The sequence below is a fragment of the Dipodomys merriami genome, unplaced genomic scaffold, assembly GCF_024711535.1.
Source record: "Dipodomys merriami isolate MVZ:Mamm:240054 unplaced genomic scaffold, mDipMer1.0.p SCAF_23, whole genome shotgun sequence".
NCBI lineage: Eukaryota > Metazoa > Chordata > Mammalia > Rodentia > Heteromyidae > Dipodomys > Dipodomys merriami.
The window spans coordinates 19,412,126-19,436,678 of NW_027203715.1; positions in this window are offsets into that span (position 1 = coordinate 19,412,126).

A 24,553-nucleotide genomic window follows, 5' to 3' on the forward strand; every position below is an offset into this window, starting at 1 on the left:
AAGGATAGGGCGAGGATTTGGGTTGGGTTAGGTTTAGGGTGAGGGTTAGGCTGAGGGGTAGGTTTAAAGTTAGTTGCAAGGTTAGGTTTAGTGTGAGGGTTGGGGTTAGGGTTAGGGTGACGGTAAGGTTTAGGGTGAGGGTTAGGGTGAGTGTGAGTTTTAGAGTTAGCATTAGGTTTAGGGTTAGTGTTAGGAATAGGGTTAGGGTTAGGTTTAGGGTTAGGGTGAGGTTGAGGGAGAGTTTTAGTGTTAGCGTTAGGGTGAGGGTTAGTGTTAGGGTGAGGGCTTGGGTGAGGGTGAAGGTTAGTGTGAGGGTGAGGTTGAGCATGAGGTTTTCGTTTAGATAATAGTTAGGGTTAGGGTTAGGGTGAAGATTACGGTGACCATGTGGGTTAGCGTTTGGGTTAGGTTTAGGGTGAGGGTGAGGGTGAGAGTTAGTGTTAAGATGAAGGTTAGGGTTAGGATTAGGGTGAGGGGGAGTGTGAGGGGGAGGGTTAGGATTAGGGTTAGTGTGAGTATTAGGTTTAGTGTTAGGGTTTGGTTTAGGTTGAGGTTAAAGTTTAGGATGAGGGTTAGTGTGAGGGTGACGGTTAGGGTTAGGATGAGGGTTAGGGTGTGTGTAAGGTTTAGGGTGAGGGTTAGGGTACGGGTGAGTTTTAGGGTTAGGGTTTGTGTAAGGGTTAGTGTGAGTGTTAGGGTGAGGGTGAGTTTTCGTGTGAGGGCTAGGGTTTGGGTTCGGGTGAGGGTTTGTTTGTAGTTATGGGTTAGGGTTACAGTGAGGTTTAGGGTGACTGTGAGTTTTAGGGTGAGTGTGAGGGTTAGGTTTAGAGTGAGGGTTAGTGTTAGGCTTCAGGTGAGGGTTAGGTTTATTGTGAGGGTTAGGATTAGGTTTAGGGTTATGGTGAGAGTTAGGGTGAAGTGTAGGGTTAGGATTAGGGTGAGGGTTAGGGTTAGAGTGAAGGTTAGGCTTAGGGTTAGGGTTAGTGTGAGAATAAGGGTTAAAGTGAGTGTTAGGGTGAGGGTGAGGGTTAGGGTTAGTGTTAAGGTTAGGGTGAGGGTTACGGTTAGGTTTAGTGTTAGCGTGAGGTTTAGGGTTATGTTTAGCGTGAGCGTTAGGGTTAGGGTGATATTTAGGGTGAGGTTGAGGGTGAGGGCTATGGTGAGGGTGAGGGTGAGGGTGAGTATTAGGGTTAGGTTTAGGGTTAGATTTAGGGTGAGGGTAAGGGTGAGGGTTAGGATTAGGGTTATGCTGAGGGTGATGGGTAGCGGGAGGGTGAGGGTTAGGGTTACGGTGAGGGCTCGGGTTAGGTTTATGGTTAGTGTTAGGGTGAGGGTTAGGTTTAGAGTTAGGATTAGAATGAGGGTTAGGTGAGGGTTAGGTTTAGGGTTAGTGTGCGAGTTATGATTATGGTTAGGGTTAGGGTGAGGGTTAGGGTTTGTGTGAGGTGTAGGGTTAGCGTTAGGGATAGGGTGAGCGTTAGGATTTGGGTGAGGGTTAGGGTGAGGTTGAGGGATAGGGTTGGGTTTAGGGTGAGGGTTAGCGTTAGGGTGAGGATGAGGGTAAAGTTTAGGTTGAGGCTTAGGGTTAGATTTAGGGTTAGTGTGAGTGTTAGGGTTAGGATTAGGGAAAGGGTTAAGGTTAGGGTTAGGGTGAGGTGAGGTTTAGGGTGAAGGTGAGGGTTAGGTTGATGTTGAGGGTAAGGTGAGTGTTTCGGTTAGGATAGGGTTTGGGTTAGTGTTAGTGTGTGGATTAGGGGAGAGTGAGGGTTATGTTGAGGAATAGGTTAGGGTGAGGGTTAGGGTTAGGGTTAGTGTGAGGCTTAGCGTTAGGATGATGTTTAGTATGAAGGTGAGGTTTACTGTTAAGTTTAGGGTTAGGGAAAGGGTGAGGGTGAAGGTTAGTTTGAATGTGATGGTTAGGTTTAGGGTTAGGTTTAGTGTGAGGATAAGGGTTAGGGTGAGGTTTATGATGAGGGTGAGGCTTAGGATTGTCGTTAGGGTTAGGGTGAGGTTAGGGTGAGTGTTAGGGTTAGGGTTATGGTTAGGGTTAGTGTGAGGGTTAGGGTTAGGGGAGGTTTAGGGTGAGGGTGAGGGTTAGGGTGAGGATGAGGGTGAGGGTTAGGTTGAGTGTTAGAGTGAGGGTGAGGATTACAGTTAAGGTTAGGGTTAGGGAGAGTGTGAGGGTTAGGGTTAGGGTGAGGGTTAGGTTTACTGTGAGGGTTAGGGTTCTTGTTAGGGTTAGGGTTAGGGTGAGGGTGAGGGTTAGTGTTAGATTTAGGGTGCGGGAAAGGGTGAGGTCAGGTTTAGGTTTAGGGTGAGGACTTGCATGAGGGTGAGGGTTACTGTGTTAGTGAGGTTTAGGGTTAGGGTGAGGGTTAAGCTGATGGTAAGCTTTAGGGTGAGGGTGAAGATTTGGGTGAGCATTAGGGTGAGGGTTAGATTTAGGGTTAGTGTGAGGATTAGGGTTAGGGTTAGGTTAGGTTTAGGGATATGGTGAGGGTAAGGGTTAGGGTGAGGTTGAGGGTTAGGGTTAGCTTTAGGGTTTGGGTGAGGGTTAGGGTGAGGGTTAGGGTTAGGGTGAGGGTGAGGATTAGGGTTAGGGTTAGGGTGTGAGCTAGGTTTAGGATGAGGGTTAGGGAAAGGGTTTGGTTGAGTGTTAGAGTTAGGGTTAGGGTTAGGATTAGAGTTTGGGTGACGGTAAGGATTAGGGTGAGGTTTAGGGTAAAGTTGAGGGTTAGTGTGAGGGTGAAGGTGAGGGTTAGAATTTGGATTAGGGTTAGGGATAGGGTTAGGCTGAGGGGGAGTTTGAGTGTGAGCATGAGGGTTAAGGTTAGGGGGAGTGTTAGGGTTAGGGTTAGGGTTAGGATGAGAGTTATGCTGAGGGATAGGGTTAGCGTTAGGGTGAGGGTAAGGGTTAGCTTGAGGTTGAGGGTCAGGATTAGGCATAGCGTTAGGGTGAGAGTTAGAGTGAGGGTTAGGGTTAGGGTTAGGTTTAGGCTTAGGTTGAGGGTTAGGGTGAGGCTTAAGGTTAGGGTTAGTGTTAGGGTGAGGGTGATGGTAAGGTTTTGGTGAGGGTTAGGGTGAGGGTGAGGGATAGGGTTATGGTGAGTTTAAGGATTAGGTTGCGGTTTAGGTTGAGGTTTAGGCTTCATGTTAGCATTAGGCTTAGGGTAAGGTTGAGGGTTTGGGTGAGGGTTAGGGATATGGTTAGTGATAGGGTGAGGGTTAGGTTTTTGATTAGGGTTAGTGTTAGGGTTAGGGTGATGGTTAGGCTGAGGGGTAGGGTTAGGGTTAGGGTGAGGGTTAGTGTGAGGGTTAGTGTTAGGGATTGGATTAGGGTGCGCTTGAGGGTGAGGGTAAGGGTTAGTGTGATGTTTAGGGTGAGGTTGAGGTTTAGGGATAGAATTAGGATTAGGGTTAGGGTTAGGGTTAGGCTTAGAGTTATTGTGAAGGTTAGTGTTAGCATTAGGTTTAGGATTAGGTTTAGTGTAAAGGTTATGGTTAGGGTTAGGAGTAGGTTTATGGTTAGGTTTAGGCTGAGGGTGGGGTGAGGGTGAGGGTGCGGGTTAGGGTTAGGGTTAGGTTTCGGGTGAGGGCTAGGGTGAGGGTGAGGGTTAGGGTAAGGGTATGGGTGAGGGTGAGCGTTTCAGTTAGGAAAGGCTTATGGTTAGGGTTAGGGTGAAGATTAGAGTGAGGGTGAGCTTTAAGGTGAGGATTAGGGTTAGTGTGAGCCTTACGATTAGGGTTAGGGTGAGAGTTAGGGTTAGATTGATGTTTAATATGAGGGTGGCTTGTTAGTGTGAAGGTGAGGGTGAGGGTGAGGGTGAGGGTGAGGGTGTAGGTGAGTGTTAGGGTTAGGGGTGACTGTGAGGGTTAGGGTGAAGGTGAGGGTTAGGTTTACGGTTACTGTAAGGATTAGTATTAGGTTTAAGGTGAGGGTTTGTGTGAGGGTTAGGTTTAGGGTGAGTGTGAGGGTGAGGGTTAGGGTTAGGGTTAGGATTAGGGATAGCATGAGGGTTTGGAATAGTGTTAGGGTTAGGGTTAGAGTTAGGGTTAGGGTTAGTATTAGAGTTAGGGTGAGAGTAAGGCTTAGGGTGAGGGATAGTGTGATGTTGAGGATTAGGTTTATGGTGAGGGTGAGGGTAAGTCTTTGGGTGAGAGCTCGGGTTAAGATTAGGGTTTGGGTGAGTGTTGTGGTGAGGTTGAGGGTGAGGGTTAAGTTTAGGATTAGGGTTATGGTTAGCATGAGGGTTATGGATAGGGTTAGGGTTAGTGTGAGGTTTAGGGTTAGTGTTAGGTTTAGAGTTAGGGTGAAGGTGAGGGTGAGGGTTAGGGTTTGGATTAGGTTTAGGTTAAGGGTTAGGGTTAGGGTAAGGCTGAGGGGTAGGGGTAGGGTTAGGGTGAGGGTGAGGGTAAAGTTGACGGTGAGGGTTAGGGTTTGGGAGAGGGTTAGGGATAGCATTAGAGTTAGGGTTAGGTTTAGTGTGAGTGTTAGGGTTAGGTTTAGGGTGAGGGTGACGTGTAGGGTTAGCATTAGAGTTACGCTTAGGTTTAGGTCAAGGGTTAGGGTTAGGGTAGGGTTAGGGTGAGTGTGAGGGTGAGGGTTAGGGTTAGGGTTAGGGTGAAGGTTAGGGTGAGAGTTAGGGTTACGGTGAGTTTGAGGGTAAGGGTTAGGCTTAGGATTAGGGTTAGGGTTAGGGTGAGGTTTAGGGATAGGGTTAGGGTGAGTGTGAGTGTTAGGGTGAGGGTTAGGGTTAGAATTAGGTTGGGGGTGAGGGAGAATGTTAGGGTTTGGATTAGGTTTAGGGTTAGGTATAGGCTGATGTTGAGGTTTAGTTTGAGGGTGATGGTTAGGGTTAGGTTGAGTGTTAGGGTTGGGGTTAGGGTTAAGGTTAGGGTGAGGGTTAGGGTTAATGTTAGGCTTGGGATGAGGGTTAGGCTGAGGGTAAGGGTTAGGTGAGGGTAAGGGTTAGGGTGAGGGTGAGGGTTAGGATTAAGCTTAGGCTTAGCGTGAGGATTAGTGTGAGTGTGAGTTTGAGGTTTATGTTTAGCATTATGGTTTGGTTGAGGGTTAGTGTGATTTTTAGGGATAGGTTTAGGGTTAGGGGGCGGGTGAGGGTTAAGGTTAGGCTTAGGATTTGGGTTAGGGTGAGGGTTAGTGTTAGGGTTAGGGTTAGGTTTAGGGTGAGGGCTAGGGTGAGGGTGAGGTTTAGAGTGGAGGTTAGGGTGAGGGTGAGGGTGAAAGTTAGGGTTAGGGTGAGGCTTAAGGTGAGGGTGAGGGATAGTGTTGGCTTTAGTGTTAGGGTTAGGGTTAGGGTTAGGTGAGAGTTAGGGTTAGGGTTAGAGTTAGAGTTAGAGTGAGGGTGAGGGTGAGGGTTAGGGTTTTGATTAGGGTTAGTGTTAGGGTTAGGGTGAGGGTTAGGCTGAGGGGTAGAATTAGGGTTGGCTGAGGGTGAGGGTGATGGTTAAGGTTAGGGTGAGGCTTAGGTATAGCATTAGGTTTAGGGTTAGGGTTAGGGTGAGTGTTAGATTTATGGTGAGGGTGAGTTTAAGGGTTAGGTTTAGGATTAGGATTAGGGTGAGGGTGAGGGAGGGTTAGGGTTAGGGTGATGTTTAGGGTAAGGGTTAGGTTTAGAGTTAGGGTGAGGGTGAGGGTTAGGTTTTGGATTGGAGTTTGGGTTAGGTTTAGGCTGAGGTTGAAGTTGAGTGTGAGTGTGAGGGTTAGGTTTAGATTGAGTGTTAGGGTTGGGGTTAGGGTTAAGGTTAGGGTGAGGGTTAGTGTTTGGGTTAGGGTTAGGATGAGGGTTAGGCTGAGCGTTAGGGTTAGGGTTAGGGTGAGGGAAAGGGTTAGGGTGAGGGTTAGGGTTAGGGTGAGGGTAAGGTTATGTTTGAGGGTTAGGGTGAGGGTGACGTTTAGAGTTAGTTGAGGGCTAGGGTGAGTTTGAGGATTAGGGTGAACATTAGTGTGAAGGTTAGGTTTACGTTTAGTTTTAGGCTGAGGTTTAGGTTGAGGTTTAGTGTTAGTGTTAGGTTTAGGGTTAGGATGAGGGTAAGGGTTACAGTGAGGTTTAGTGTGAGGGTGAGGTTTAGGGATAGCATTAGGGTTAGGGTTAGGGTTAGGGTGAGGGTTCGGCATAGGGTTAGGGTTAAGGTGAGGGTGAGGTTTAGTGTTAGCATTAGGGTTAGGGTTCGGGTTAGGGTGAGGGTGAAGTTTAGTGTTAGCATTAGGGTTAGGGTTAGGGTTAGGGTGAGGGTTACGGTTAGGGTTAGGTTTAGGTTTAGGGTGAGCGTGAGTGTTAAGTTTAGGATTAGGTGAGGGTTAGGGTTAGCGTGACAGTTAGGGTTAGGATGAGGGTGAGGGTTAGGGATAGGATTCGGCTTAGGTATAGGGCTAGGCTCAGGGTTAGGGTGACGGTGAGGGTTAGGTTTTGGGTGTGGGTTCGGGCTAGGTTTAGGATCAGAGTTAGGCTGTGGTTTGAGGTTAGGTTTAGGGTGTGGGTAAGGGTTAGGATGTGGGTGAGGGTTAGGTTTTGGATTAGGTTTAGGTTAGTGTGTGGGTTAGGAATAGGGTTAGGGTTAGGGTGAGGGTTTTGCCTAGGGTTAGGTTTAGAGTTAGGGTGAGGGTGAGGGTGAGGTTTAGGGTTTGGATTAGGGTTAGGGTTAGGGTTAGGCTGAGGGTTCGGGTTTGTGTTAGGGCTAAGGTCAGGATGAGGGTTAGGGTTAGGGATAGGATTTGGATGAGGGTTAGGGTGAGGGTTACTGTTAATTTTCGTTTGAGGGTAAGGATTAGTTTGAGTGTTAGGTTGAGGGTTAGGGTTAGGTTTAGGCTTAGGGTTCAGGTGAGGGTTAGGGTGAGGGTTAGTGTTAGTGTTAGTGTTAGGGTTAGCTTGAGGGTTAGGGTGAGTGTAAGGGTTAGGGTTAGGGTTAGTGTTAGGTATGGATTATGGTTAGGGTTAAGATAAGGGTAAGGTTGAGGGTGAAGGTAATATTTAGGGTGAGGTTTAGCTTGAGGTTGAGTTTTGGGGTTAACATTAGGGTTAGGCTTAGTGTAAGGCTGATGGTTAGGTTTAGGGTTAGGGTTAGGGTGAGGTTGAGGGTTAGAGTTATGTTTAGGGATAGGGTTAGGGTGAGGGTAAGGTTTAGGGTGACGGTTAGGGTGAGGGTGAGGGTAAGGGTTAGGTTGATGGTTAGGGGGAGTTTTAGGGTGAGGGTTAGGTTTAGATTTATGGTTAGGGTGAGTGTTAGGCTGAGGGTAAGGGTTAGGGTGAGGGTGAGGGTTAGGGAATGCATTAGGGTTAGGGTTAGGTTTTGGGTGAGTGTAAGGGTTAGGGTTAGCGTGATGGAGAGTGTTAGGGTTAGCTTTAGGGTTAGGGTGACGGTGAGGGTTATGGTTAGGGTGAAGGTTAGGGTTAGGGTTAGGATGAGGATTAGGGTTAGGGTGACAGTGAGGTTAAGGTTTAGGTTTAGGATTAGGCTTAGGTGTAAAGTTAGGCTTAGGCTGAGGGTGAGGGTCATTTTTAGGTTTAGGGTGAGGGTTATTGTTATGGTTAGGTTTAGGGTGAGGGTGAGGGTAAGGGTTAGGGTTAGGGTGATGGTGAGGGTGAGGGTGAAGGTGAGGGTTAGGTTTAGCGTGAGGGTTATGGTTAAGATGAGGGTTAGGATGAGAGTTAGTATTAGGGTTAGGCTGAGGGTAATGATTAGTGTGAGGGTTAGGGTTAGGGTGAAAGTAAGGATTAGATTTAGGGTGAGGGTTAGGCTTAGTATTAGGGTTAGGGTTAGGGAGAGTTTTAGGGATAGGGTTAGGGTTAGGGTGAGGGTTTGGGTTAGAGTTAGGTTTAGAGTTATGGTGAGGTTGAGGGTGAGGTTCAGGTTTTGGATTTGGGTTAGGGTTAGGGTTAGGCTGAGGCTGAGTTTGAGGGTGAGGGTGATGGTGAGGGTTAGGGTTAGGGTGAGGGTGAGCGTTAGGGTTAGTGTTGGGGTTACAGTTAGGATGAGGGTTAGGGTTAGGGTTAGGATGTGGGTTAGGCTGAGGTTTAGGGTCTGGGTTCGAGTGAGGGTAATGGTTAGGGTGCGGGTTAGGGTGAGGGTGAGGGTGAGGTTTGGGCTTAGGTTTAGTGTGAGGTTTATGTTGAGGGTAAGGGTTAGGGTGAGGATAAGGGTGATGGTGAGGTTGAGGGTTAGGCTTAGGGTTAGGGTGACGTTTAGGATGAGGGTAAGTGTTAGGCTGAGGGTTAGGGTGAGGGTGAGGGTAGGGTTAAGGTGAGGGTAAGGGTAAGGGCGAGGTTTAGGTTTATTGTTGGCATTAGTGTTACGGTGAGGGTGAGGGTTAGGGTGAGGGTTAGGGTTAGGGTTAGGGATAGAGTGAGGATTAGATTTGGAGTTAGGTGTAGTGTGAGGGTTAGGCTCAGTGGTAGGGTTAGGGTTAGGTTTAGGGTGAGGGTTAGGTTGAGGGTTAGGTTTAGGGTGAGGGTTAGGGTTAGGGTTAGGTTAGGGTGAGGGTTTGGGTTAGGGTTAGGTTTTGGTTGAGGGTGAGAGCTAGTGTTAGCATTAGGGTAAGGTTAGGGTTAGGGTTAGGGTGAAGTTGAGGGTGAGGATTACATTTAGGTTTAGGATTAAGGTTAGGGTTAAGGTTAGACTGAGGGTGAGGGTGAGTGTTAGGGTTAGGGTTAGTTTTAGGGTGAGGGCTAGGGTGAGGGTGAGGGTTAGGGTCAGGGTGAGGGTTTCGGTTAGGAAAGGCTTAAGTTTAGGTTCAGGGTGAGGATTAGGGTGATGGTGATATTTAAGGTGAGGGTTAGGGTAATGGTTAGGGTGGCGATTAGGATTAGGTTGAGGGTGAGTGTTTCAGTTAGGATTGTCGTAGGGTTAGGCTGAGGGTGAGGGTGAAGTTTAAGGTGAGGGTTAGGGTGAGGGTTAGGGTGAGGCTGAGGGTTTCAGTTAGGAAAGGCTTAGGGTTAGGGTTAGGGTGAGGATTAGTGTGAGGGTGAGGTTTAAGGTGAGGCTTAGGGTTAGGGTTAGGGTGAGGGTGAGGGTTAGGGTTAGGGATAGGGTTAGGATGAGGGTTAGGCTGAGGGTTTGGGTTAGGGTTTGGGTGAGGCTTAGGGTTAGGGAGAGGGTTAGGGTGAGGCTTAATGTTAGGTTTAGCATTAAGGTTAGGGTGAAGGTTAGGGTTATGGTTAGCATTAAGGTAAGGTTAGGGTTAGGGTTAGGGTTAGGTTTAGGATTAGGTTTAGGCTGAGGGTAGGGTTAGGGTTCTGGTGAGTGAAAGGTTAGGTTGAGGGTTAGGTTTAGGCTTAAGTTTTCGGGTGAGGATTAGTTTTAGGGTTAGGGTTAAGGTTAGGTTGAGGGTTAGGCTGAGGGTAACGGTTAGGGTGAGCGTTATGGTGAGGGTGAGGGATAGGTTTAAGGTGAGGGAACGGTTAGGGAGAGGTTTAGGCTATGGTTGAGGGTTAATATTAGCATTAGGTTTACGGTTAGGGTGAGGGTTAGGGTGAGGTTGAGGGTAAGGTTTAGGGTGAGGACTAGGGCTAGGGTGATGGTTAGGGTGAAGGTTCGTGTTAGTGTTAGGATTAGGGTGAGGGTTAGAGTTAGGATATGTGTGAGGATTAGGGTTAGGTTTAGGGTTATGGTGAGGGTAAGGGTTAGGGTGAGGTTTATGGTGAGGGTGAGGTTTAGGGTTAGCATTAGGGTTAGAGTGATGGTTAGGGTGAGGGTTAGGGTTAGGGTGAGGGTGAGGTTTAGGGTTAGGTTTAGGGTGAGGTTTAGGGTTAGTGTGAAGATTAGGGAAAGTCTTAGGTTTAGGGTGAGGTTCAGGGTTAGGGTTAGGGTTAGAGTTAGGGTGAGGTTGAGGGTGAGGGTTAGGTTTAGGATTAGGGTTAAGGTTGGGGTTAGGCTGAGGGTGAGGTATAGGGTTAGGGTGAGGGTAAGGGGGAGGGTTAGAGTGAGGGAGAGGGGTAGGTTTCGGTTTAGGGTTAGGGTTAGGGTGAGGGTTATGCTAGGGTGAGGGCGAGAGTTAGGGTTAGGATTAGGCTTAGATGTAGGGTTAGGCTTAGGGTGAGGGTGAGGGTGAGGGTCAGAGTTAGGTTTAGGGTGAGCTTTATGCTTATGGTTAAGTTTAGGGTGAGGGTGAGGGTGATTGTTAGGGTAAGGTTGATGGTGAGGTTGAGGGTGAGGGTTAGGTTTAGGTTGAGGGTTACGTTATCGTTAGGGTTAGGGTAATGGTGAGGGTGAGGTTTAGGGTGAGGTTGAAGGTGAGGTTGAGGGTGAGGGTAAGCTTTAGCGTTTGGGTGTCGGTTAGGGTTAGGGTTAGGATGAGAGTTAGGCTGAGGGTTAGCGATGGGGTTAGGGTGAGGGTTAGCGTTAGGGTGAGTGTGAGGGTTAGGTTTTAGTTTATTGTTAGGGTGAGGATTAGGCATAGGTTTAGGATTAGGGTGAGGATTTTGCTTAGGGTTGGTTTAGAGTTAGGGTGAGGGTGAGGGTGAGGTTTAGGTTTTGGATTAGGGTTAGGATTAGGATTAGGCTGAGGGTGAGGTTGAGGGTGAGGGTGAGGGTTAGGGTTAGGGTGAGGGTTAGGGTTTGTGGTAGGGCTAAGGTCAGAGTGAGGGTTAGGGTTAGGGTTAGGTTTAGGATGAGGGTTAGGCTGAGGGTTAGGTTTAGTTTTCGTGTGAGGGTAAGGGTTAGGGTGAGTGTTAGGTTGAGGGTTAGGGTTACGTTTAGGCTTAGGTTTCTGGTGAGGGTTAAGGTGAAGTGCAGTGTTAGGGTTAGAGTTTTGGTTAGCGTGAGGGTTAGGGTATATGTAAGGGTTAGGGTGAGGGTTAGGGTGAGGGTGAGGGATAGGGTTTAAGTGAAGGTAAGGGTTAGGGCGAAGTTTAGCGTGAGGTTGAGAGTTAATGTTAACATTAGTGTTAAGGTGAGGGTAAGGGTTAAGGTGAGGGTTAGGTTTAGGGTTAAGGATAGGGTGAGGATTAGCGTTAGGGTTAGGTTTAGGTTGAGGATTAGGCTGAGGGGTAGGGTTAGGTTTAGGGTTAGGGTGAGGTTGAGGGTGAGGTTAAAGGTTAGGGTGAGGTTTACGGTAAGGTTGAGGTTTAGGGTTAGCATTAGTGTTAGTGTTAGGGTTAGGGTGAGGGTTAGGGTGAGGGTGAGGGCTAGGTTTAGGGTTAGGGTGAGCGGTAGGGTGAGGAGTTAGGGTGAGGGTAAGGGTTAATGTGAGGTATAGGGGTGGGGTTATCTTTAGTGTGAGGATAAGGTTTAGGGTTAGGGTTAGGGAGAGGTTTAGTGTGAAAGTTAAGGTTAGGGTTAGGGTTAGTATAAGTGTGAGGGTTAGAGTTAGGTTTTGGGTGAGGGTTAGAATTAGGGTGAGGTTTAGGGTAGGGTTAGGTTGCGGGTGAGGGTTCAGGTTCGGGTGAGTTTTAGGGTGTGTGTGATGGTTAGGGTTAGGGTGAAGGTTAAGGTGATGGTGAGGGTTAGGGTAAGGGTGAGCTTAAGGATTAAGGTGAGTATTAGGGTTAGGGTTAGGTTTCTGGTGAGTGTAAGGGTTAGGATGAGGTTTAGGGTAAGGGTGAGGTTTAGGGGTAGCGTTAGAGTTAGGGTGAGGGTTAGGGTGAGGGTTAAGGTTCGGGTTAGTCTTAGGGTGAGGGTGAGGGTTAGAGTTAGGGTTAGGGATAGGGTTATGGTGATGGTAAGGTTTAGGTTGAGAATTAGGGTGAGGGTTAGGGTTAGGGTTAGTTTGAGTTTTAGGGTGAGCATTAGGGTGAGGGTTAGGTTTAAGGTTAGGGTTAGGGTGAGGGTTAGAATCAGGTTTAATGTTAGTGTTAGGGTTAGGGTTAGGGTGAGTGTTAGGGTTAGTTTTAAGTTTAGGGTTAGGGTGAGGGCTAGGGTTAGGGTTAGGGTTAGGGTGAGGTTTAGGTTTAGGGTAAGGGTGAGGGTTAGGTATAGGATTAGGCTTAAGTGTAAGGTTATGCTTAGGGGGAGGGGGAGGAAGAGGGTCATAGCTAGGTTTAGGGTGAGGGTTAGGGTTATGTTTAGGTTTAGGGTGAGGGTGAGTGTTAGGGTGACGGTGATTTTGAAGTTGAGGATGAGGGTGACAGTTAGGTTTAGGGTGAGGGTTAGGGTTAGGGTTAGGATTAGTGTGAGGGTGAGGGTGAGTGTGAGGGTTAGGGTGAGGGTGATGGTGAGGTTGACGATGAGGGTGAGGGTCATGGTATGGGTGAGGGTTAGCTTTAGGGTTAGGGTTAGGATGAGGATTAGGCTGAGGGTTAGTTTTAGGGTTAGGTTGAGGTTAAGTGTTAGGGTGAGGTTTAGGGTTAGGGTGAGGGTGAGGGTTAGGGTTAGGTTTAGGGTCAGTGTTAGGGAGAGGGATAGGGATAGGTTTAGGGTTAGGGTGAGGGTTTTAGTTAGGATTAGGTTTGGAGTTAGGGTGAGGGTGAGTGTGAGGTTTAGGGTTTGTATTAGGGTTAGGGTTAGGGTTAAGCTGAGGGTGAGGGTGAGGGTGAGGGTGAGCGTTAGGGTTAGGGTGAGGTTGAGGGTTAGGGTTAGTGTTTGGGTTATTGTTAGGGTGAGGGCTAGGTTTAGGTTTAGGGGTAGGCTGAGGTTTAGGGTCTGGGTTCGATTGAGGGTAAGTGTTAGGGTGAGGGTTAGGGTGAGTGTGAGGGTGAGGGTTAGGCTTAGTGTTAGGGTGAGGTTTAGGGTGATGGTAAGGGTTAGGGTGAGGGTTAGGGTGAGGGTGAGTATAGGGTTAAGGTGAGGTTAAGGTTTAGGGAGAGATTTAGGGTGAGGTTGAGGGTAATTTTTAGCATTAGTGATATGTTGAGGGTGAAGGTTAGGGTGAGGGTTAGGGTTAGGGTTAGGGATAGGGTGAGGATTAGGGTTGGGTTTAGTTGTAGGGTAAGGGGTAAGGTTAGGTTTAGGGTTAGGGTGAGGGTTAGATTGAGGGTTAGGGTTAGGGTTAGTGTTAGGGTTAGGGTGAGTTTGAGGGTGAGGGTAAGGGTTAGGGTGAGTTTTAGGGTGGGGTTGAGGTTTTGAGCTAGCATTAGGGTTAGGGTTAAGTTAGGGTGAGGGTTTGGGCTAGGGTTAATTTCAGTGTCAGGGTTTCGGTTAGGAAAGGCTTAAGTTTAGGTTTAGGGTGAGGATTAGGTTGAGGGTGATGCTTAAGGTGAGGGTTAGGGTTATGGTTAGGGTGAGGATTAGGGTTAGGCTTTGGGTGAGTGTTAGGTTTAGGGTGATTTTTTGGATGAGGGTGAGGTTGAGGGTGAGGGTTAGGGTGTAGGTGAGGTTTAGGGTTAGGGTGAGGGTTAGGGTGAAGTTAAGTGTTAGGGTGAAGGTGAGGGTTAGGGTTAGGGGAAGGGGCCGGAGTTGGGGTAGGTTTTGTGTTAGGTTGGGGGTTAGGGTTAATGTGAGGATTAGTGTTAGGGTTAGGGTTAGTGTGAGGATAAGGGTTAGGGTGAGGGTTAGGGTGAGAGTGAGGGTGAGGGTTAGTCTTAGGGTTAGGGTGAGGATAAGCTGAAGATTAAGATCAGGGTTAGGGTTAGGATTAGTATGAGGGTGAGGGTTAGAGTTAGGGTTAGTGTGAGGGTTAGGGTTAGCTTGAGGTATAGGATAGGGTCAGGGTGATGGTTAGGGTTCGGTTGAGGGTGAGTTTTTGGGAGTGGGTGATGGGTATTGTTAGGGTGAGAGTTAAGGTGACGGTGAGGGTTTGGATGAGGGTGAGGGTTAGGATTATGGTGAGGATTAAGGTTAGGGTTAGGCTTAGGCGTATGTTGAGGGTAAGGGTTAGGATGAGGTTTAGAGTGAGGGTGAGTTTTAGCGATATAGTTAGAGTTAGGGTGAGGGTTTGGGTGCGGGTTAGGGTTCGGGTTTCGCTTAGGGTGAGGGTGAAGGTTAGAGTTCGGGATAGGGTTAGGGTTAAGGTGAAGGGTAAGGTTTAGTGTGAGGATTACGGTGAGGGTGAGGGATAGGGTGAGGTTGAGGGTTAGGGTGAGCGTTAGGGTGAGGTTTAGGTTTAGGTTTTGGTTTGTGGTGAGGGTTAGGGTGAGGTTTACTGTTAGGGTTAGGGTTAGCGTTAGGGTGAGGGTTAGGGTGAGGGTAAGGGTTAGAGTGAGTTTTAGGGTGAGGGTTAGGGTTAGGGTTAGCATTAGGTTTAGTGTTAGGGTGAGGGTGAGGGTTAGGATTAGATTTAGGGTGAGGGTTAGTGTTAGGGTGAGGTTGAGGGTTATGGTGAGTGTTAGGGTTAGGGTTAGGTTTAGGGTGAGATTTAGGATTAGGGTGAGGGTGAGTGTTAGGTTTAGGATTAGGCTTAGGTGTAGGGTTAGGTAAGGGTGAAGTTGAGTATGAGGGTCAGAGTTAGGTTTAGGGTGAGGGTTAGGGTTATGCTTATGTTTAGGTGGGGGTGAGGGTGAGGGTTAGGGTGAGGTTGATGGTGAGGGTGTGGGTGAGGGTGAGGGTTAGGTTTAGGGTGACGGTTAGGGTTATGGTTAGGGTTAGGGTGAGGGTGAGTTTGAGGGTGATGGTGAGGTTGAGGGTTAGGGTGAGGGTTAGTGTTTGGATGAGGGTTAGTTTTACGGTTAGGGTTAAGGTTAGGGTGAGTGTTAGGGATAGGATTAGTGTTAGGGTGAGGGTTAGGCTGAGGGTTAGCATTAGGGTTAGGGTGAGGGTAAGGTTTAGTTTGAGGGTTAGGATTAAGATTAGGGTTAAGATTAGGGTGAGTCTTAGGGATAGGGATAGGATTAGGGTGTGTGTTTTGGTTAGGGTTAGGTTTAGAGTTAGGGTGAGGGTGAGGGTGAGGCTGAGGGTGACTGTTAGGTTTAGGGTGAGGGTTAGGGTTAGGGTTTGCATTAAGGTTAGGGTGAGGGTTAGGGTTAGGGTTAGGATGAGGATTAGGCTGAAGGTTAGGGTTAGGGTTTAGGTGAGTGAAAGGGTTAGGTTGAGGGTTAGGGTTAGGGTTAGGTTTAGGCTTAGGATTCAGGTGAGGGTTAGTGTGATTGTTAGTGTTAGGGTTAGGGTTAAGGTTAGGTTGAGGGTTAGGCTGAGGGTAACGATTAGGGTGAGGGTTATGGTGAGGGTGAGGGATAGGGTTAAGATGAGGGAAGGGTTAGGGCGAGCTTTAGGATATGGTTGAGGGTTAATTTTAGCATTAGGTTTACGGTGAGGGTGAGGGTTAGGGTGAGGGTTAGGGTTAGGGATAGGTTGAGGATTAGTGTTAGGGTTAGGTTTAGGGTGAGGGTTAGGCTGAGGGGTAGGGTTAGGGTTAGGGTTAGTTTGAAGGTTAAGTTGAGTGCCACGCCGACTCCAGTGGAGTCTGCTTAGCATGGGAAACCATCTATCAGACCATGATAGGGGCTTCAGAGACCTATCTCTGAGTTTTGGGACTTCACCGAAGTCTACCTCAGAGAATGGGGCTTTACAGAAACCTATCTCCAAGTTTTGGGACTTCACCGAAGTCTACCTCAGAGAATAAGGCTTCTAAGAGGCCTACTCCTGAGAAAAGGCTGGAAAAACCCCTGGGAAAAGATGTGTCTCTGCCTTTCTTCACTGTATAAGAGTGCCTATTAATCTTTTACTGCTCCTACTGCTCTTTGTGTACTTGTTCATTGTCAACGTTTCCTTATTCAAAGCTCTTTCTTAAGAATGTTGACGACTCCAATATCTGATGAGTGTCTTAAAAAATATGACAGACTCACCAGAGTTAAGTGCTAACCTGAAACCCCTCTTATGGAGGCTAGGAGATAAGTTATAAGTAAATATAAAAGTATTGGGGGTTTCACAAAGTCACTTCAGCAGAAGGAATTGTTTGTAAGGGACTTACAAGAAGCTGTAGGCTCAGTTAAAACAGAAAGAATGTATGGCAATTGCTGAGATAATTATTTAGGAGAGAGAATTTCCTGCTATTTACTAAGAGAATTGCTAGGTCTCCTTAAAGTTTACTATTAAAGAAGAGACAGGAAAGATCTTATGGGAAAGTTAAGGCCTCTATAAAAATAGGTAATGGTTAATTGGTGACAAACATCGAAATCCAAACCCATTGTATTCCTTAGAGATAAGCCGGAGACAAATGCCTATCAGGTGCCCAGCTGGTGACCACCCAAGAAAGAAGCCATGCAGCAAGATTGTGTAACCTTTTGCCCTTTCTCATAGACTTCTGTTATAAAAGTTTGCTATCCTCTGCATTAAATCGCACTCAGCACTCAGCATTCACTCCTCTTGTGTGTGAGTTTTCTGTTTGTCATCTCCCCACCTATTCCAGGTTCCTCCCTTAGGTGTCCTCCGTCGTCCCGACAGAACCCGGTCCGTGGCAGGTGGCGCCCACCGTGGGGCTCGAAGCGGGGCTCGAAGTGGGGCACGAAGCAGTTTCTTTAGTCAAGGAACCTTGGGAGGTAAGCATCTCTCTCATTTCTTTTCACCTGGAATAGTAGTCAGAAGCTCGTTGGGGTGCTGCAGGCCCCTCTGTTGTGGCTGAGAAAGATAACGAGTAAATCATGGGGAGTTCATCTTCTAAGAATAAGGATAGTTTGTCTCTATTTTAAAACATATGCTAAAAGCACAAGGCACTAAAGCATCCACAGCAGCAGTGGGAGAACAAACTAATCCTTGGTTCCCACAGGAGAAAGGGAACCATTGAAAAAGTGAACGTAAATCTAAGTTCCATAAAGAGGGAACTCCTCTTCGAGAGGAAACAAAAAACAGGCAGAGGGGCAACCAGCCCCTCCACAAGAGAATAAGAAACAATTAGATCATTTGATACAATTTTCATATTTCAGGAATGGTGAAAGCCTGCAGGTGTGGTCTTGGGGCTGGCGGAGAGTCTTGGCGGATGCGCTATAAGACTGCCAGCAGGGCCAGTGGGAGACGTCCCCTGGACCCCTGGGTGGGGCTGTCCTTGAAATCGGGTAGAGGGGGTTCTAGTCCCCTGGTAAGTGGTGAGATGTCATCCCATTCACTGAGACCTGATTTTGTCTTTGTGGCCACTTGTTGGTCTTGTTTAGTGTGTGTGTTCGTTTTATGTCTTCTGAGGTAGGGAAGATTTGGGTGAGTGTGACAGGCTCACTCAGCAGACTCTGGATTGAGCTTGCTGAATGAGAACAGCACAGAGATTCAAAAGACTAATTAGTGAATTGCCTTGCTAACAAGCAAGCTCTGGGAAAATGAAGCCCAACAAAGGTACCTAGTTTAAAAGGAATACTGTCTTAAATTTTTGTTTAAAAAATTTAAAAGGTGTACGTACAACTGATTTTGATTTTTGCGCGCTTTAAGATCTGTGTGTGTGTTTTGTGTGTGTCTGTGAACATGTTCAAAGATAAAAATTGTCAGCATGCTGTAACAATTGGGTGAATTTTAATTTAAAAATTCAAAAGGTTATGAGGTTTGGACATTACCAAAAAATTAAAAAAAATCTTCACATTGTTTTAAATGGCTTTTTAAAGATTCTTTAACTTGCAAATTAGAAAATCTGGTATTTTAAAGACTAATGTTTTAAAATGCATAAGACTGTTTATACTGTAATCAAGTTATCTGGCTTAACAAAAATGCATTGGCAGTTTGGGATCTAATTCCCTTGGCTAAAATTTGGGGATAAATATTAGAAATTTAAATGTAAAGGTTAGTTTAACACTGTCAAAGATGTTACCTGTTCTGTCTGTCTAAAACTGTGTACTTCATTCGAGAACCAAGAGAAGAGATGGAGAAAAACTTAGAAACCAACAGAAAACCTTTAGGGGTGAGGGGTGAACAAGCAGAAGTGCAGTTCAGCTGGTCATGCGGTGGGACAGGCCCTGGGAGGAGTCCACGCATGGTGAGGCAAGCTGGCACAAACGCAGTTCATCTAACCCTAAAGAGTCAGACTGAGTGTGTGGCCATTCCATAGAAGGGGCTGAGTGGCCCATCTTTGTTCTCTCTTTTCCCTGCAGATAGACACTGAAAACATGATGGTTAAAATGAATGATGTGATGATCTGATTAGTATTGCTAAAAATTCCCCTTGGATGTGTTAATATTAAAATTAAAAAGGCCTTAAAAAGAGGGTTAAAAAGTTATTTGTATAATGTGACTTGTTTTTAATGTTTTACAATTAGGATGTTTTTAAAAGTCATAAAGACGCTAAGTCTAGCTTTTTGGTTCAGTTATGATGATTGTTATTTTTACATTAAGGAAAAATTGTCATTTGAGTTAAAAAATCTTAATGTGTATCTGTTTTAAAACAAGCAACCAAGAGGCAATGAGTGACACTTGGCCTCAAGATTTCAAGGGATCTTTTCATATGCAAATAAAAACTAAAGTATAAAATATTAAAGGTGATTAATAAGAGGTTTTAAAAAAATAGGAATGGATTTTTGGATCTAAAGTTTAAATATAAAATTGTTCTTAACATTGGCCTCAATGTGCACAAAGAAAAAATTAGGATTACCAAAATAATTGCTATTCGAGTTTGCTCTTATAGGTTGTTTTTTTTAAGTTTCCAGCAAGACCAGAGTAAAGCACAGAGAATTCTTACAAGTTGTTAGATATAACTTTGACTCTTAATAAGTTTCAGGTAAGAGCATGCTTAAAAGCTACTTCTATGTTGACCACCTTGTTGCTTTCAATTGGAGTAAAATGGCCTTTTGTAAGACTCACTGATCTACAAACTGGTTCAAAGCCAGCCCGGGCACAAAAAAGTCCCTGAGAGACTGTCACCTCTATTCAGCCAGCAGCAGAGTACTAGCCCTGGACTAAAGAGTCGGGGGACAGTACTCAAGCCCCAAGCTCGAGACTCACAGTGGCAGAGTGCTAGCCCTGGACTGAAGAGTTAGGGGACAGCATTCACTCCCCGAGTCTGGGACTCAAAGTGGCAGAGTGCTAGCCTTAAGCTGTAGAGCTGAGGGACAGTGCTCAGGCCCCGAGTTTGAGTCCAGCAACCAGCTAAAGGGAAATGCCAATGAGGCATTTATCCCAGTGTGGAGAAGACAATCCTGGGACAAGAGCAATGGAGGAGCATCCAGAGGCAGTAAGCCACTGCTTGGATGGCAGAAATGTCAGATCCTAGAGTCATTTGTGCGTGGCCCTTCAAAAACTGGTCAGAGACGGGAGGTCATAGAAAGATAGTTTGGAAGCATGCCTAATGTTCATGACTATTTACCTTGTAAGGGACAAGAACTTGCCAGTCATCTATGATAGTAAAAAGCTAATGTTATAAAATGTGGGGGATAGTTTAAATCTTAACCCCTTTATGTGCCAAAAAGCTCTAATTGGCAGCTCCAATTGAGCTGACACTAGTTACATGAAGTTCATCTGCTCAGGAAAAAGTTTGTAAACCTGAGAGAGTGTTTCTATTGATATCTGTCTAAAGGCCTGCAAAGGTAACTTAGGCATTATTTGGGATCATTAGAGATCACATTCCTAAGCCATCTAGGAAGATGCTTTTGCAAACTAGAGTGCAAAACAAGCTACACTGCTGTAGCCAGAGAAAAGGTCTGTGCAGTTGTCAAAAGTTAAAATATTATTCTTAATGACATCTAACCCTGATAGCCTCTTTGTAAAATAGGCTAAAGTTATAGGTCCCTGGCTAGGTAAGGTCAACGCCCCTGAAGTCAGCTTGAAGAAGTTACAGAAGATGGACCTTCGCCCTTCTACCCCCATTTTAAGATCAAGGGTCCAGAGTCAGTTTTGGAAAAATGAGACAAAATAGAAAAAAAAAAGGCATAAAGAATAGTGTTAACAGTTGTCGGTATACAGGTGTAAAAACTGCATCTGTCAGAGATGGTTACAAGACTAAGACTTCTGAGCCTTCTGTGTCTATTTACAAAAATATCTGGTTAGTAAAAAAAGTTGTGGTTTTAGTAAATTGTCCTGAGCTATTTTTTAAAGATCTTAAAAACCAGCAGGATCAAAGCCTGCCAAGCCTATGCAATGTATCTTTAACCAGTCTGTGTAGGAACTTAAAGCCCAGCATGAGGTGTGACAGTCCCTTGGAGCCACTGAGAGACCTGGCTGTTGCAGTTGCTGCTGCTGCTGCTGTTACTGCATACCCTAATGGGTAAAGTTCAATGACGGCCTGACAGCCACCTGGAGAAACTCCTGCCTGATTCCATCACCTGAGTCTGCTTCCTGGTTGACTGCTGCTAAATCTAAGATCTTGTGGGACATTCTTTTGGGTGATATCCAGAAACCCTCTCTTCCCACAGTGGATATTGGGGACATGGATATCACTGGCTTGCGTGTCTTAGGCACTTCAGTGCATAGTGACTGAAAATCCACTCTAGGGTCACAGCCTAGTTTGACTCTGGTATGGTAATAACCTGAGTGTGTTATCAATGGAGGTAATATTCTTAGCCTTAAAATCTAGCAAGCTTCTGCATCACAGTGGTGCCTTAGAGCTGTTCTAAGACAAAGGTTCCACAAGCCAAAGGAAAATTGGGCAGTTTTAAACTCCAGCCACAAAGATGCTCAAGGGATTGTAAAGAAAGAGGGTGGTAAAGAAAGCCTTGGGAAAGGAATTGTAAAGAAAGAAGGAAGTAAAGAAAGCCTTGGAAAGAGAATTGGGGAAATTTGAAAAGTAAGGATTGTCTTTAAGACAAACCTCAGAAAGTTTAAGTATGTTGCAAATGGTATGAGTATGTCTTAAAATTGGAGCTTACAAGTACAGCTGGTATAAAATTGAGTTAACTGATACACGGAGTCAGGACTGGTAAAAATTAAAAAAAAAAAAGGGGGGGCAAATGCCACGCCGACTCCAGTGGAGTCTGCTTAGCATGGGAAACCATCTATCAGACCATGATAGGGGCTTCAGAGACCTATCTCTGAGTTTTGGGACTTCACTGAAGTCTACCTCAGAGAATGGGGCGTTACAGAAACCTATCTCCAAGTTTTGGGACTTCACCGAAGTCTACCTCGGAGAATAGAGCTTCTAAGAGGCCTACTCCTGAGAAAAGGCTGGAAAAACCCCTGGGAAAAGATGTGTCTCTGCCTTTCTTCACTGTATAAGAGTGCCTATTAATCTTTTACTGCTCCTACTGCTCTTTGTGTACTTGTTCATTGTCAACGTTTCCTTATTCAAAGCTCTTTCTTAAGAATGTTGACGACTCCAATATCTGATGAGTGTCTTAAAAAATATGACGGACTCACCAGAGTTAAGTGCTAACCTGAAACCCCTCTTTTGGAGGCTAGGAGATAAGTTATAAGTAAATATAAAAGTATTGGGGGTTTCACAAAGTCACTTCAGCAGAAGGAATTGTTTGTAAGGGACTTACAAGAAGCTGTAGGCTCAGTTAAAACAGAAAGAATGTATGGCAATTGCTGAGATAATTATTTAGGAGAGAGAATTTCCTGCTATTTACTAAGAGAATTGCTAGGTCTCCTTAAAGTTTACTATTAAAGAAGAGACAGGAAAGATCTTATGGGAAAGTTAAGGCCTCTATAAAAATAGGTAATGGTTAATTGGTGACAAACATCGAAATCCAAACCCATTGTATTCCTTAGAGAAAAGCCGGAGACAAATGCCTATCAGGTGCCCAGCTGGTGACCACCCAAGAAAGAAGCCATGCAGCAAGATTGTGTAACCGTTTGCCCTTTCTCATGAGACTTCTGTTATAAAAGTTTGCTATCCTCTGCATTAAATTGCACTCAGCACTCAGCATTCACTCCACTTGTGTGTGAGTTGTCTGTTTGTCATTTCCCCACCTATTCCAGGTTCCTCCCTTAGGTGTCTTCCGTCGTCCCGACAGAACCCGGTCCTCGGCAGTTGAGGGTTAGGTTTAGGATTAGGTTTAGAATCAGGGTGAGGTTGAGGGCGAGGGTTAGGGTTAGGGTGAGGTTTAGGGTTAAGTTGAGGGTTAGGTTGAGCATTAGGATGAGGGTTAGGTTTCGGTTTAGGGTTAGGGTGAGGGTTAGGGTGAGGTTTAGTGTTAGTGTTAGGGTTAGGGTCAGGGTGAGGGTTAGGGATAGCATTAGTGTTTGGGTTAGTGTGAGGGTTATTGTGAGCGTAAGGGTGAGAGTTATTGTTAGTTTGAGCATTAGGGATAGGTTTGGAGTTAGAGAGAGGGTCAGGGTTAGGGTTAGGGTTAGAGATAGGATGAGGATGAGTGTGAGCGTTAGGCTTAGGATTAGGGTTATGGTTAGGGTTAGGCTGAGAGTGAGAGTGAGGTTTAGGGTTAGGTTTAATGTTAGGGTTAGGGTTAGGTTGTCAGTTAGGGTTAGGTTGAGGGTTAGGGTTAGGGTTAGGTTGAGGGTTAGGTTTAGGGTTAGGAAGAGGGTTTGGCTGAGGTTTATGGTTAAGGTTAGGGTGAGGGTTAGGGTTAGTGTGAGGGTTCGGATTAGGGTTAGGGTTAGGATTAGGGTGAGGGAAAGGTTTAGGGTTAATTTTAGGATGAATGTGAGGGTTAGGGTTAGGGTGAGGGTTAGGGTGCGGGTTAGGGTGCGGGTTAGGGTTAGGTTTAGGGTTAGGGTGAGGGTTAGGATGAGGTTTAGTTTTAGTGTTAGAGTTAGGGTTAGGGTAAGGGTAAGAGTTAGGATGAGGTTTAGGGTGAAGGTGAGGTTTAAGGATAGCGTTCAAGTTAGGGTGAGGTTTACGGTGATGGTTAGGGTGAAGGTTAGGCTTAGGGTGAGGGTGAAGGTTAGAGTTGGGCTTAGGGTCAGGGTTAGGTTGAGGGTAAGGTTTAGGGTTAGGGTGAGGGTAAGTGTTAGAGTGAGGGTTAGGGTGAGGGTGAGGGTTAGGGTTATGGTTAGGGTTAGGGTGAGGTTTAGGTTTAGGATTAGGGTTAGGATGAGGGTAAAAGTTAGGGTTAGGGTGAGGGTTAGGGTTTGGCTGAGTGTTAGTGATAGCATTAGGGTTAGGGTTAGGTATAGGGTGAGGTTAGGGTTATGGTTAGGGTTAGGTGAGATTGAGGGTTATTTTGAGAGTTAGGGTTCGGGTTAGGGTTAGCGTGAGGGTGAGGGTGAGGATTAGGGTTAGTTTGAGGGTTAGAGTGATGGTTTGGGTTAGGGTTAGGGTGATGGCTAGGTTTAGTGTTAGGGTGAGGTTTAGGTTTAGGTTGAGGGTTAGGGCGAGAGGGTTGGTGAGGTTGAGGGTGAGGGTGAGAGTTAGGTTTAGGGTTAGTATGATTAATCCTAGGTTTAGGGTCAGGTGAGGACTAGGGTCAGGCTGAGGGCTAGGGTTAAAGTTAGGATTAGGGTTGGGTTGAGTGTTAGTGTGAGGGGTTGGGTTAGCGTTATTGTTAGGGTGAGCGATCGGTTTAGTGTGAGGGTTAGGGTTATGGTTAGGGTTAGGGTGAGATTAAGGGTTAGGGTTAGGGTGAGGTTGAGGGTTAATATTAGCATTAGGGTTATGGTGAGGTTGAGCGTTAGGGTAAGGGTTAGGGTGAGGATTCGGGTTAGGTTGAGGTTTAGGGTGAGGTTTAGGCTGAGGGGTAGGGCTAGGATCAGGATTAGGGTGAGGTTTAGGGTTAGGGTTAGAGTTAATATTAGGGTGAGGTTGAGGTTGAGGTTAAGGGTTAGGGTGAGGGTTAGGTTGAGGTTGAGGTTTAGGGTTAGTATTAAGGTCAGGGTAAGGGTTAGGTTTAGGATTAGTGTTAGGGTGAGGGTGGGGGCTAGTGTTAGCATTAGAGTTAGGGTTAGGGTGAGGGTGAGGGTGAGGGTGAGGGTGAGTGTTAGGGTTATGTTTAGGATTAGCTTTAGGGTTAGGGTTAGGCTGAAGTTGGGGGTGAGGTTGCGGGTGAGGGTTAGGGTTAGGGTTAGATTTAGGGTGAGGGCTATGGTGAGGGTGAGGGTTAGGGTGAGGCTTAGAGTAACGGTGAGGGTAAGGGCTAGGGTGAGGGTTAGGGTTAGGGTTAGGTTTAGGGGGAGTTTTAGGTTTAGGAGGAGGGAGAGGGGGAGGGTTAGATTTAGGATTAAGCTTAGGTTTAGGGTTAGGCTTAGGGTGAGGGTGAGGGTCAGGGTTAGTTTTTGAGTGAGGGTTAGGGTTATGGTTTGGGTTAGGGTGAGGGTGAGTGTGACGGGGAGGGTTCGAGTTACTGTTAGGATGAGGGTTAGGGATAGCATGAGGGTGATTGTGAGGGTGAGGTTTAAGGTTACGGTTAATGTGAGGGTTAGGGTTATAGTGAGGGTTAGGGTTAGGGGATGGGTTAGGATTAGGGTAAGGGTTAGGGTGAGGTTTAGGGTTAGGGTGATGTTTAGTTTGAGGGTTAGAGTGAGCGTGAGTGTTCCGTTCAGAGTTAGGGTTAGGGTTAGGTTTAGGGATAGGGTTAGGGTGAGGGTTATGGTGACCGTTAGGTTTAGGGTTAGGTTTAGTTTGCAGGTTAGGGTGAGGGTAAGGGTTAGGGTGTGTTTTATGGTGAGGGTTAGGGTGAGGATGAGAGGTAGTGTTAGCATTAGAGTTAGGGTGAGGGTGAGGGTTAGGGTGAAGATTAGGGATAGGGTGAGGATTAGGGTTAGTGTGAGGGTTAGGGCTAGGGTTAGGTTTAGTGTGAGGATAAGGGTTAGGGTGAGGTTTAGGGTGAGGCTCACGTGTAGGGTTAGCGTTAGGGATAGTGTGAGCGTTAGGGTAAGGGTTAGCTTTAGGGTGAGGGTTAGGGTTAGGTTTATGGTGAGGGTTAGGG